Source organism: Vulpes vulpes, chromosome 12 (assembly GCF_048418805.1).
Source record: "Vulpes vulpes isolate BD-2025 chromosome 12, VulVul3, whole genome shotgun sequence".
Taxonomy (NCBI): Eukaryota; Metazoa; Chordata; class Mammalia; order Carnivora; family Canidae; genus Vulpes; species Vulpes vulpes.
In genome coordinates, this window is record NC_132791.1 from 2,432,907 (window position 1) to 2,447,906 (window position 15,000).

The following is a 15,000-nucleotide window of genomic DNA, read 5'->3' on the forward strand; positions in this document are numbered from 1 at the left end:
CTTCTCTAATAGCTAACAACTTAGGTGTCATATGAATGGCTTTGTGGAAGATCTGTAGGTAACAATTTGTTACATCCTTTGCCCCAAAACTGAAATGCTCTCCCCAATATGAACTGGTGTGTACTAGTGTAAAAATAAATCAAATAATATAGAAAAAGATCTCAGATGCAATTTGGCCATTATGACTCTCAAATGTCCTACTGAAGCAGTATCCATGGATGAAATCGGGTAAATATTATAAGATTTTTTTTTTTCAGATTGTGTCTATTCATTACCAAAAAAAAAAGTAGCTATCGCACTAACATGTGCAGAATCCATAATAGGCACCAACTTCGATATGTCAATCAAGTAGTAAGGTAATTTAGCTTGATGTCAGAGACTCTTATTGGTACATCTGTCTCCACATCCTTTTCAACGTCTTGAGTGTTTTTCTACAAGGAAGAAGAAGGTAGCCCAAATAATTTCTCTCTTTCTCTAATGTGCAACAGAGAATCCCACTAAATTTCTTCTCCATCTCATGCCTGGACACTCCAGGAGCTCCCTAATCTGACACCCTGTTTTTAGTCTTGCTCCCCTTTAAGTCAATGTCCTTACAGAAGACCAAATATTTGCCTTAAGTATTTTTCATTGTAAAACAAAAGAGACACAAAAAGCGTAAAACAAATATTGACGTTAATGTGTTATTCCAAAGCACATACGCTTGAAACCACGACCCAGGACAAAAATAGAACCTTACCATCTACCTCTGGAGTCCCTCTATATGTCTGGCTTGTTCTAACTCAAATATCTTGCTCAACCAAAAGGAGCTACTTTCCCGATTTTCATAGTAATCTTTTTTTTTTTAATTAAAAAAAAATGACACCAGGTTCCTTTGATTAGTCTTGCCTATATATTTTTAAAAGATTTTATTTGTTCATGAAAGAAGCATACAGAGAGGCAGAGACACAGGCAGAGGGAGAAGCAGGTCCCTGAGGGAAGCCTGATATGGGACTCGATCCCAAGACCCCAGGATCACGCCCTGAGCCGAAGGCAGATGCACAACCACTGAGCCACCCAGGTGTCCCCTGCCCTATATTTTTAACTTAAGTTTCCTTTATCTCTTTTAATCTATGATCTTTTAACCATCACAACCAATCTTTTCCTTTCTTTTTCTTAAGACTTATTTGGTGGTTAGCCCAAGGGACTTGACTTGTAGAGTTTCCCACAGTCTGGCTTGTGTTGATTACATGTCCACAGTACAGCTCAACACGTTGCTGCACCCTTCACATTAGCAGCTGGATCCGGAGCCTGATCTCACTCATGGCCAATTGCTTTGGCAAGATTAGAAGTGGTGCTGTGGGCTTTCATCAGAGGGCACTTCAAGTCTGCTTGTCTCTCTTTTTAGAGAAGGTCTCGCGTCTTGCAGCTCAGTGTCTGGACCCATTAATTCATTAGCTGTTGCCAAACGTTGACATTCAAATTACTTCATTTCAGTCTTTTTTTATAGTTGTCCTACTTTTGTAAAGAAATGCTTGCCTCATCTGCTATGTGGTTAGCAGTTAGTGGTACTCTTCATACAGAAACTGGAGAAAGGTAAGATAAACATTTTAATTTTTTCTCTTGATTACCAGTTTTCTAGAAAAAAATGGTTCCCTGCCCTCTTCCAAAAGTGACCAACTTATTTTTGTTGTTGTTTTGTTTTGTTTTCAGTCTCATCAGGAACTCACAGGTTTAAACATTTTTGACAGGTTTCAATCAATTGCAATTACTATGCATTTTGAAGTGCAATTGTCTTATCTTTGGCAATGAGCCTCCTTATGATGACTTTTGAGCCTATTCGACATGACTTTAATAGTCTTTGATTGCTTCCCCAAAATCTAGATTGACTTAGACATTTCTTGCCCCTAGACCTGGTAGTAGTCATTTTTTTCCAAGAAAACTTAACTTTTTTTCTGTAAGTGGAAATTGATATTTCAAGGCCACAATCAGTACACTATCTATGTTCATCACTACTGGTCTGGTCATTGATAAGGTTTCTTTTTTTTTTTTTTTTCTTTTTTTTCTTTTTGATAAGGTTTCTTTACTAGAAGAACTAGAAGAAAAAAAGATGCAGGTGTAGATATAGACCATCAAAGATATTGATGTACATATAGAGGGAAATTTATTTTACTTCCTTTTCAAGCTTAAAATAATAGGAGTTTTTGTTTGTTTTTATTATCATCATTATATTTTTAAGTAAGTTCTACTCTCAGTGTGGGGCTTGAACTCACAACCCCAAGATTAAGAGTCACATGCTCCACTGACTGAGCCATCCAGCACCCCTTTAAAGCCTTGATTTCTTTTTAACATCGGCAACACTCCTCCTCTTCCATAGCAAGAATCTTGGACCTTGAAACTACATGAAATAATAAAATGAAAATAGCCCATACACTTTTTTCTTTTTACTTTATCCCAAATTATCTGTACAACATTCTTAGAAAAAATTACTGCTACTACTAAGAGCAGTTAAAAAAAAAAAAGTTATGTTTTCTCTCTCCATCTCCCCTCTCAAATTTGTTGTTGTACTCTCGTTGCCTGGAGCATCTAGCTCAGACATACAGCTCATATACTGCATCCTATATTCCACTGTTTTAAACCTCATCCACTTTTAAGTCTATAGGTAACTGCATGTTTTTTGTTCTACAGTTTTGTGTCAATGTGTTTCTAGTTATTTTGATTGTCAGAAGTTCACTCTCTAGATCTCTTAGGAAGATATCAACAGAATAAAATTTTATTGGTTCTTGAATGTTGATAAGAGTTTCCACTCTTTATACGTGGGAGCCAGTTTTGCTGGATAGCCTCTGAATATTAAATATGTGACTCCATTTTCTCCTGGCATAAAATATTGCTGTTGAAACATTTGAAGGTGAATTTTCTTTCTCTTATGTCACTAGATGTCCTAAGGATTTTTCTTATTTAAATCTAGTAATTTTACAAGACTATGTCTTGGTATGATCTTTCTGGGTCAATATTGTCAAGCATGTAATATACTTTTCTAATATATCATTCGGAGTCCTTTTTATTTCAAGAAAATTTTCTTAGGGGATCCCTGGGTGGCTCAACAGTTTGGCACCTGCCTTTGGCCCAGGGCATGATCCTGGAGTCCTGGGATGGAGTCCCACATCAGGCTCTTTGCATGGAGCCTCCTTCTGCCTCTGCCTGGGACTCTGTTTCTCTCTCTCTCTCTCTGTATCTCTCATGAATAAATAAATAAAATCTTTCAAAAAAAAAGAAATTTTTCTTGCATCGCAACTTTATTTATTCTATTCCTCTGATTTCTTCTCTTTAATAACTCTATTATTGTAAAAGAAATCTTCTTTATCTTCAATGCCTATCAGTTTTTTCATTAAAAAAATTTCTTCTATGTGTGGGAAATATCCGGAAGGGAGACAGAACACAAAGACTCCTAACTCTGGGAAATGAACTAGGGGTGGTGGAAGGAGAGGAGGGCAGGGGGTGGGGGGAATGGGTGACGGGCACTGATGGGGACACTTGACGGGATGAGCACTGGGTATTATTTTGTATGTTGGTAAATTGAACACCAATGAAAATTAATTTATTTAAAAAAAATTTCTTCTTTTTTTCCTCCTTTCCTCTATGTCTTTTAGATCATTGTCTGTCATGTTTACTTTTTGTGTTTCCTCTAGTTAAAATTTCATATATCAAGTTATTTCTTTTTTAATTCTTCCCTTTAGTTTTATGAACTCATGTTTTAGTTTTTTTCTAATTCTGACTTTTCCTTGTGTTTGAGTTCCTATATAACTCACAAATTTCTTTTATCCTGTGAGATAGTTTATAGTCTTTCTGTGTTCTGTGTGCATATGTTTCTGGGAGGCTTTGATGAACCAAAGAGATTTTACTGCCCCTTACTCTGTTTTGTCTTGTAACAGTTTGGTATGGGATTTAAACTCAATATTTTTATGTCATTTATTTATATGTAAAATTAGGTTCCCTGAACTTTTTTTTTTTTTTAAGATTCTATTTATTTATTGATGAGAGACACAGAATGAGAGAGAGAGAGGCAGAGACACAGGAAGAGGGAGAAGCAGGCTCCATGCAGGGACCCTGACGAGGGACTCGATCCCTGGTCTCCAGGACCAGGCCCTGGGCTGAAGGAGGCACTAAACCGCTGAGCCACCAGGGCTGCTCAGTTTTCCTGAACTTTTAAATGAGACTTTGATTGAGGGTATTTTTTGCAACTTTTCCTGAGCTCTCTCAACTGTTGTTATCATGTTATGTTTCAAAATATGGTGGCTTATTATCTGCTATCTCTTGGCTTGTTCTTTTCTCCAATTTTCGTCTGAAAATGAGCTTTCCTTTGTCTCTCTTGTCACTATCCTGCACCATTTTGGTGCCATTCCCAGAAATTTCTCCTAAGTGTAGGCACCATCCTGAAAGGGAATCCTCGTGACTAGTTCAATGAAGATTACTTATTCAACCTCTGTTACTCTTTGTCACACCCCTGTCTTCCTCTGGCCCAAATCTCTTTAGCTCATGTTACCAAAGTGACATGCTGTGTTCCTAATGAGTATCTGTTAACTATTTTGAGTTTTGATTCTCTGTTGCTTCTCTCTGTTTTCTGCCATACAAATGTTGATATCATGCAGGTACAATGGATGCTGGCATTTTGCTTAGAGTTTGGTACTGCTGGAAATACCTTGTCGACTAGTTTTTTTGTAAACACAATCCAGTGTTTTTGTTTTGTTTTGTTTTCCTATCTAGTTTCTTTGTTTTAGTTGATGATTGAGAGAGAATAAAAGACTATGCCACAGCTGCCATCTTCCTAGAATCCTCTAATCTTATTTATGTATTTATTTATTTATTTTTAAAGACTTATTTATTTATTCATGAGAGACACACAGAGAGAGGCAGAGACACAGGCAGAGGGAGAAGCAGGCTTGTCGCAGGGATCCTGATGTGGGACTCGATTCCAGGACCCCGGGATCACACCCTGAGCCGAAGGCAGACCTCTACCGCTGAGCCACCCAGGTGCCCCTCGTCTAATCTTTTTTAATGTAAAACAAATGATGTCACTTTTTTGTCTAACACCTGCTTTTGATTTCTCAATTCATTTATAATAAAATGATAATTTCTTAACCTAGTTTATAAATTCCTTAGTTATATATCCACTATTAATCCCTTGAACCTTATCTCTTCCCTTAGAAGGTTTTAGAAATCTTTCTTCTAGACTCTGCATTTTCCCCATATATTCTTCCTTCTGATTTTCATGTCTGTCTCCCTCATTTTGTTAAAATGTCAGCTTAAGTTTCCAAAAGGTCCTCTCAGTCCTTATGCCCTAAAGAAGATACCACCAAGTCACTGTCAGCTACCTATAATCAATATTTATTTAGCACTTACCACTAACTAATACTGTTGTGCCTTATGTATTTATTTATGTGTTCATTCAACAGTGAACAAACTATAACCTAAATGCCAAATCTGGCCAGTCACCTGTTTTTTTGTAAATAAAGTTTTATTGGAACCCAGACATTTCTTTAAGTAATATTGTGCCTGCTTTTGCACAGTAATGATAAAGTTGAGTAGTTGCATGAGAGATCATATGGCCCACAAAGCATAAAGCATTTATTGTCTAGCCATTTACAGAAAAATATTTTTCCAACCTTCTTATTAGTTCATTGCTTGTTTCCTCCCACTAGAATGTAAGCTCCATGGTAACTCAGGCCTTCTCTGTATTTTTACTACTTTATCCTTATCAAGATTGGTAGCTAGTATATACTAATCAGTCTCTAAATATTTGCTAATCAGTAAACCCCATCTTGAATTGACAGCATCATTTTTAGGCTATCACATGGTGATAATTTTTTTAAAAGATTATTAGAACCTTAGTGATCATTATATTCAATTCACCATCCAAACAGCCAGATGACAAAATTAAAACTAGAGTCTTAAAGGTAATGATTCTAAGAAAGAATTTTGGGAATTTATATTTTTGCAATGTTAGCAAATATCTGATTGTTTAAATGTTTGAGAGTACACAGCTCTGAAGAAAAACAAAATGGCTAGACTTAAAACTCAGTACTACTGGAACACCTGAGTGGCTCAGCAGTTGAGCATCTGCCTTTGGCTCAGGGCGTGATCCTGGGGTCCTGGGATTGAGTCCAGCATCGGGCTCCTTGTGGGGAGCCTGCTTCTTCCTCTGCCTGTGTCTCTGCCTCTTTCTCTCTCTCTCCGTGTCTCTCATGAATAAATAAATAAAATCTTAAGAAAAAACAAACTCAGTACTACTACTAAATGGTTATGCAGCCTTGTGCTAGCTACTTTGTGCTGTGTCTCCATTTATTAATGTGTAAAACAATTTTAATGGGATACCCAAATTATAGGATTATAATGAATATTAAATAGGAAGAGTGTCTGGTCCACAGTAAGAGTTCCACATACTTCTATGTGGTGACAATGTTAGGTGATAATGGTAGTGAAGATGATATTGATAAAGACAACCATGGTGAAAAAGAGGAGGAAGAGGAGAGGACAGAGAGAGAACGGAAGAGAAGAGAAAGTGATAATGCTGGTAAAAATAAACTTAATAAATTCATCTCATCAAGCTTGTACTATGTCCCAGACACCATGAGGTGTGGTTCCCATTGATTGTGTTATTTAATCCCTACAAGAGCCCTGTGCGGAGGGCACATTAATATCCTGATATTGCTGATGAGGAATGAGGCTATGGAGCCTGTCTTAGGCTAAATTATGTAGAAAAGAACTTTTCTAGGACCTAAATTCAGACCTGTGTGCCTCCAAAGCCATAGTCCTTGACCTACATAGTTCTCTCCTTATCCGTCTAAATGTATCCTTAAAGATCTATCCACTTCCTCTTTAAAATGTGACATGAATAGATTTTTGCCTGCAGGAATCTTCCACCTCATCTTCTTAAACACATTTTAAATCTGCCCAGTTTCATATTTTGCCATCTTCAAGTATTGCTTTGGATTCCAAAGCCATCCTTGTCTCCCTCCCTAGAAATTTTCATTTCGTCTCCAGACCATAGTCAAATGTCAAAAGAAATCAATTGGAAAGACTGATTTCCACTGAAGTGTTCACAATGAAACCTGTTTAATTGATGTTAATTCTCTACTCAGATATAGGATCTTGTAAGTTTGGATTTTGTAACTTCAAGCTTATTGGCATAGGAAAGGTGCCAACCTAGAGTGGCAGAGAACATCAATTAGGTTGCTTTGTAATAATAAAAAAAATTGACTGCTCAGAGCCAGGAAGAGCTGTAGCTTTCCAGCTCTCAGGTCTCCCAATTGTTGCCTTGGACCTGGTAAAGCAAGGAATGCATTAGTAGTAATAGCAGTAGTACTAGTAATGGTAACAGTAGTAGCAGTAATATGAATCGACTATTTAAAATGCCAGGAAGTGTGCCAAGCATGTTACAACATGATCCAATTACCCTTCACAAAAATGCTATCCTGAAGTAACAAACCAACCTTATTCATAGATAGGAACATAGGAGCTAAAGACTTGCCTATGATCATACTGCTATTAAATCACAGGGCTTCCTCTTGGATAATTTTTTTTTTCAAATTCTGAAGCTTTTTTTCTTAACCACTATGTGATATTTCCTCAGAAGTCTGTGCATATAAAAAGTTAGGACCAATCTGAAGAGTAGATAATTCACCCCCTTTTACAGATGGGAGAATTCAGATCCAACAAGGATGAGAATTTTTCCCACTATTCATCAGCACCGTATTTTTCTTATGCTATACCCCAGCATATGCATGATATGTATCACAATGTCTATCCTTTGATCAAAGATCCCATCATAAGCTGTTATGTATGCACATCCACTTCCAAATCACTGAGCAAATATATTACACAATGTGCTGGTAAATATTTAACAACTGTCTCCCTGGGATAGGGACAGGATGGAATGGGGATGGAGATGGGGTGAAATGGGCCCCAATTTCTCACATTTGCCAGTTTCCATGTTGTAAATGCGCCCACCATGGCTGATTTCTAGCTATTGGTATGACATCATCTGAACACAGAGTTGTGAAGCGATGCTAACAATAGGCTTATACAAGTTGGTATAAGCAACCTGTGTTGTACTCCTCCTTCATGTTTACTCTCCTTTCTACCATACACCTATATTCTTACAATAGAAGAATCTTCTAATGTAGGTTAAACATAGACCATAACCCAAGCCTACACTGAAGTGAAGACACGAATGTAAAATATACCATATAGGAGCACTTGTATGTTTTTTTCATTTCCTAGATGCTATATATTTTCTTTTAAATATCAATATGAAAACTGGTAATTACATTTGTTATGAATTGAATGTTTGTGTCTCCTTAAAATTCATATACTGAAGCCATAACCCCCAGTGGGGCTATCTTCAGAGAGGAGGCCTCTAAGGAAGTAATCAGGGTTAAATGGGGTCATAAAGTTGGAGCACTGATCTGATAGGATTAGTGTCTTTATAATATGGGACACCAGAGAGAGCTCTTTCTCTCTATGTATATGCACCAAGGAATAGCCAAGTGAGGATATAGCCAGGAAGAGAGCTCCTGCCAGGAATGGAATTTACTGGCATCTTGATCATGGACTTCCAGCCTTCACGATTGTGAGAAAATAAATGTCCATTGCTTAAGCTTCCCAGTCTGTGGTATTTTGTTATGGCAGCTCTAGCAGGCAAATACAACAGCTGACAATATCACTGTGATCTTGAAGAAGTCTCTTATTTCCTCGGAGACACATGTCAAAGAAAGGATTGAACTAAAATATTTATAAGATGCCATCTTGATTTAATTTCCATGATCTTGTGTTTCTAGGGCTGCCACTCGCCTTTTCAATTTAGTGTCTTTTTAGAAAATGTTGGGCATCTAACACGAACACTATACATTGTCTCAAATCCTAATAATGACAAAATAGAGTAACCATATTTAAGTTATGATATATAGTGAAACGTTTATAATATAAAATATAAGGGGATCATAACACTTGGTATCTGATAAAGGAAACTGGAGTTGGGATTTCTCATCATTGGCTGTGGACCCATACCTGGGCAGGTACATTAGAATCACTTGTGATCATTTATTAAAATACAGAGTCTGTGATGAACTATGAGACTATAAACCTAGAAAATGTGTAAGGCCGGGAAGCCCCAATGGCGCAGCAGTTTAGTGCTGCCTACAGCCTAGGGTGTGATCCTGGAGACCCTGGATCGAGTCCCACATCAGGCTCTCTGCATGGTGCCTGCTTCTCCCTCTGCCTCTGCCTCTGTCTCTGCCTCTGTGTGTGTGTGTGTGTGTGTGTCTATGAATAAATAATCTTTAAAAAAAAAGAAAATGTGTAAGGCCATTTTTCTTTATTAGTGCAAAACAGCTACATAGGAGCAACATGCATAAAATTGGGGAGTAGTAAGTAGACATTTATAATAGACTGTAAATTAGGTGAGCTATGTTATAGTTTGATCTCACAACCATGATCTTGGGTCAGCCATTTCCTTTCTCTAGGTCTCAATTTCCCCCATTTGTAAAATCAATGAGCTAGGTTAGATGGTCTTTAATCTACCATCTATTCAGAAACACTTTAACTACCTAGTGATTAATATCAGGATATTAGACACATTTTCAATGTTAAGGTGAAAAATAGTTTAGCAGGGCATGGATTGGTGGAGATGTTTCAAGCACAACAAATCATAGCATATTGACAATCCTGTCTTCTAGTTAATCTCACAGCTGGCCCTGGCTTAATATCCACTACACTTTTTGCTTAAAAAGAATATTTGGTCCCATGAATTGTCTTTGTCCAAAGTCCTATAAACAGGTACCTTCTTATTTGTATGAGCAAAAAGTCAATTGGGAAGTCAAGAAGAGAGGTGACTTTCAATGCATGATCCAGCACCCAAAAGGACATCTCTTATTTCATAATAAAAGTCATCTAAAAAGTTCTCTATATTTTTGCGTGTTATATATGTTTCTTAAGAGTTTCCAAAAGGTTAAGAAAACTCTCTTTATTACCAGAATCCAGTACAATAACCGAAACATAGTAAGGAGTCTGGATTTTTGTAAATGCAATGAATGAATTTTTCTTGGTTGTTAATTTTACTACTCCAAAGAACTATATAATACTTGGAATCAGAAGGAAGGGCATGAGTAGAATGCAATCATCTATAGAATCTCTAGTTTTGTTGTAAAACTCAAATAAGTAGATGATGTTTTGTAAACTATGAAACCCTGGATAAACAAAACTCATGTGATATGGATATATCTGTTTTTCTCTGAAAATGTTCTCATTATTTTTCTTAATCTTGCCATATTACCTTTGCTTGACAATGGTCAGAATTTAGTACCTACAAATAGCTTGACACATTGTAATGGTGAACAATCAAATATTAGAAATTCAGCACCTTGCAAAATTAAACAAATTTCCATCAAGCTGCAATGGTTTACACTAGCTGAGCTCTAAAGATGCAAATCCGAGTATGAAGTAAATCCAAGCAATGTCAGAGGCAAATCAAGGCACCGTAAGCAAAGAGCATGAGGAATTTACCTCAAATGGTTTTTGATCCAGTATTAGGAGACTATATGTTCAAGAGTGTATGTATGCACCCGTGCATGCTTGCATGTTTGTGTATGTATATGTTTAAATTTTCCAATTGCATACATTGTTTTGAAAGCTCTTTGAAATAAATATGCTGTTTACAGAGAATAGAAATTACACTTTTGAGAAATTAATTTAGAATCAGGATTACTGACTTTACAATTACTTTCCAAGCACTGAAACTCATTGCTATTATAGAAGGATAATATAGAAGGAAGCCATTGATTATTTCTATAAATTAATGGAAAATAGATTCTGGCAATGTTGAGTAAAAATCATGTTGTGCTTTTGTGGTTAAATCTTTTTTCTAAGACTTTATTTATTTGAGAGACAATGAATGAAAGAGCACAAGCCGGTGGGGGAGGGGCAGAGGGAGAAGAAGACTCTTCGATGAGGAAGGAGCCCAATTTGAGGCTCAAGCCCAGAACCCTGGGATCATGACCTAAGCTGAGGGCAGATGTTTGACTGAACCACCCAGGAGCCTCTGTAGTTAAATCTTTGATCAGAATTACATTCTTAATTATTAATTTACATACAAAATTAATTTAAAAACTAGAGGAAGCAGTTTCCCACAAAACCACTACCAAGGAGATAAGGACTTCTAAAGCTCTCTACTAGGTCTCTGGGTCTTTTCATTCCTATTGAGCGTTGTGATTGGTATTATTTCCAAGAAGGTTAATTTACTTCCTTGAAATCATCTGGAGGCTAGCCATGATCCAGGGTAGAATGTTGAGATAAACATGGATTGCAAGCCTTGCCATTTTTGCCATATAGCTCCCTTAACTGAGGCAAGAATGTGTCTTTTCTGAATGTGCCTTCTTTTCTGAAAATTGATTAGCTTGGAATAGGTTAGAAATTATAAACACTGGCATGAGGACTGACTACAGCAAATCACCTTTGGAATTGTCTTTAAAATATAGAATCCACTCAGTGCAGCATGGTATCCTAGATTGACTCCTAGAACAGAAAAGGAACATTAAAGGAAAAACTGATAAAATCTAAATAAAGTCAAGAGTTTAGTTAGTAGTAATATACCCCTCTTGGTGCACCTGGGTGGCAGAGTTGGCTATGCGTCTGCTTTCAGCTCATGATCTCAGGGTCCTGGGGTCAAGCTCCACCTTGGGATCCACACTCAGTGTGGAGTCGCCTTCCGATGCTATCTTTTCCTTCTACCCCTCCCCCTACTTATGCTCTCTAAATAAACAAATAAAATCTTAAAAAATACAGAATCTATGTTCCTACATGAAAATGGACAAGAAGCCTAAAAATCTATTCTTGAAAAAGATAATGTGCACCCAGAGATAGGGTTCATGGAGTTAGAGGAGACTTCCTACTCTAAAAAAGTGTTATTCGTTTACAAGTCATATGGATCGGGTGTTTGGATTATCTATACTAAGTGACTGTCAACATTGGCTTTGCGTGAGGATCATCAGGGTAGAATTTTTAAACTCCAGAATCCATAACTCCCTAAATCTATTAAACCAAAATTCCAGGGGATGCAACTGTGGTCTGTGTAGTTGTTGTTGTTGTTGTTGTTGTTGTTGTTGTTTAAATTTCCTATGAGTAATTGTGATGTATAATGAGAATTGAAAATTACTGAAATACATGTTTCAATTAAACGGTAAACAGAAGGTTCAGACAATCAACTACTGTAATAATAGCAATGTCCATGAGTTTAAGTACATCAACAGCTGCAACTAGTAATTGCAGAAAGTACAACTCGGTTTTATACTTCCTGAATATCTCAAATACTCTAGGATTCTGGGGAAACATTTTTATTTAATGTCCGTATAAAATGGCTCAAACTGTTGGAATTTCAGCATTTTTCATCACTCCCAACAATATTTCCATGATTCACTTGGGAGACTGGTTGTGAGGAAGTTCGGGGTGCATTATGCTACCACCTACTTTTACAGTGACAAGTTTTGACCTTCATGCTTTGTTCCTGCTTGTTCAAGGTCAAGATCAGAGAACCTGGGTAAGTAATCACAGTTGGTGCACAAAGAGCTTGATAATTTAGGTGCAGAAAAATCACCAAACTCTATTTCCCTTATTCTGATATACTGTCCTTACCCAGGTCTGCAAACGAGGTTTCCCCTAGTACTTATGACTATCTCTGCGCCTTCATGGGTGCTGAGCACCTCATATGTGTTACGAGTAAATCCAACCTTCTGTTTCTAGTCAAATGAAGAAATTCCACCTACCCTACTTTATCTATAAAGCATTTCCTGGCATCCTCTTCTCCCACTTTTCTAAACTCCAATATTATATTTGGTACTATACAATTAAGTAATTAATTCTATTTCGACATATTATTGTTCTCTGTTCTTTCACATGTGCCAGGAGGCAGTAGGATTTAGTGGAGAGAAGGAAATTATTGTAGTCATTTAGAACCGGGTCAAATGCAATCTTCACCTAAGCTTTATGTTTTCCTCTTGATAATTAGGGATGCTAACACCCATTTTGTAATGCTATTGCTTAAAATAGTGCAGCATACGTAAAGTGTTTGGTGTATTATTGGTGGATAATAATTGGCCATTTTTTTCCTTTCTTTCTTTCCTCACTTGTATGTCTGCATTGAGTGATAAACTTATGATAGTATCTAATATCTATAGAGAGCTTCACAGTTCATAAACTCTTAAAACAATTAAGTGAAGTATATTTCCAAGCCCTATTTTATAAATTAAAAAGGTGATGAGATCCTAAAAAGTTAAATACCTTGCACAAACCACAACCTTTAATGGAAAGTCTGCTAACACAGCCTGGCCCTTGCTTCTCAATGCCAGGATAATATCCAGGATCCTCCAGGATATTACAGCAAATATTTTATAAATACTGCAAAAAGTAAAGGATCACCTTCTATGTGCCAAGCTCTTTGCTAAGCACATAGCATACAGTAACGAATGAGGAAGTCTTCATCTGTGTCCTCGTGGACCTCGGGAGATGGCATTTGGGACAATGATTAGGCGAGGTTGAAGCAAATGGACCCATTTATACTGATCCCAAATTCTCTCTTGCTAACTGGGGCTATGGAGCATTACTCTAGGAGTGACGGGTTAACCAGAGTCAGCAACACTTCTCATATCTGTGACCCTTATGATCAGTAGTACTCACTGACAGTATTGGTGGCAGGACTGAAATGAACTTACCCCTATGTCCATCAAGCCCGCAACCTTGTCCTCATTAGCACATGTCAGAAACTTCCAGAAACTAAGCACTATAACAAGACAGATTGCTATAATTACTAGAAATAATAATCATTAGCTCTATCGTCTTCTTCCCAAGAGAATGATTCTTTGGTGTACAGAAAGAAAAGCCTTTTCTGCCATATAGCAGTACTTTCCTTTGGGCTAAAGTTCATCGTGACCTAGAAATGTCTTCACTTATGGTTGGTGTCTTGCTACAAAATGGCTCTAAGAGACCCACAGCAATGGGTGTCGTAAACAGTCTGTCTCCACCACCATAGCATTAGGTTACTGCTTGTGTGCTGTGTTAAAAAGACTTTCAGATGGAGGTACGGATCTACCTCTCCTCAACCCTATGTGTGCCCCAAACGTAGGACCTTTGTTCTTTTACTGAGGGTCATGGTTTATATGGAGCTAGAAAGTCAGGTTTCTACCACTAATTCTAATACAAGAATTCTCTAGACACCAACCTTCAAGCACTTGTCACTTCTCCAATAGGCCCATTTGTCTCAGCTTCCATCAACTTATAGATACAGATGTTTGGGGGAGCAAGGTGTTTGTGAAAATACTCTCTACCTTTAAAGAAACTAACATCGCATCCAAATTCTGTCCTATTTATAATCCAGCCTTTTTTTTCCTCCCTAAAGTAGGAGGGTCCCTCAGAGCACCTAATTTACTATGTTGTTGAAAGAGGAGAGCCAGTATGAGGATTTAGATGATCTAGATTTAATGACCTACTTAACATGCAAATTTGGGCAAATTACCTGCCCTTTTAGGGTCTCAGTAACCTCAAGTAGAAAATGATAGCACTTAACTAGTGTCTCATATTCCTGAGATTATTCGACTAATCGTAACAATGGAAGGAATGATGTTGAAAAAGTAGTTGAGTAGTTACGGTAAGAAAATAAAATTGGACAATTTAGAAGTTGCCTCAGGGAATAAGAGATACCCTATAGCTCGTTCTCAATTTTTGCGGTGTTGCTCTAATTAATTAAAAGACTTTAACATGTTTTGCTGTGTGTGACTTGACTCCTCTAAACTCTCTTCTCAATTTTAGTTTATGCGTAGCAGCTTGTCTGTGAATTAATCCTACAATTACCACATAAAAAGGAAAACAAATACACAAATACGCAAAAATAGCTAGCAAGGATTGTGTAACAGTGTACCAGGCTCAATTTTCATTTTTCAAGACTTGAATTCCTAAATTTTTTTCATTCCCAGTATTTTT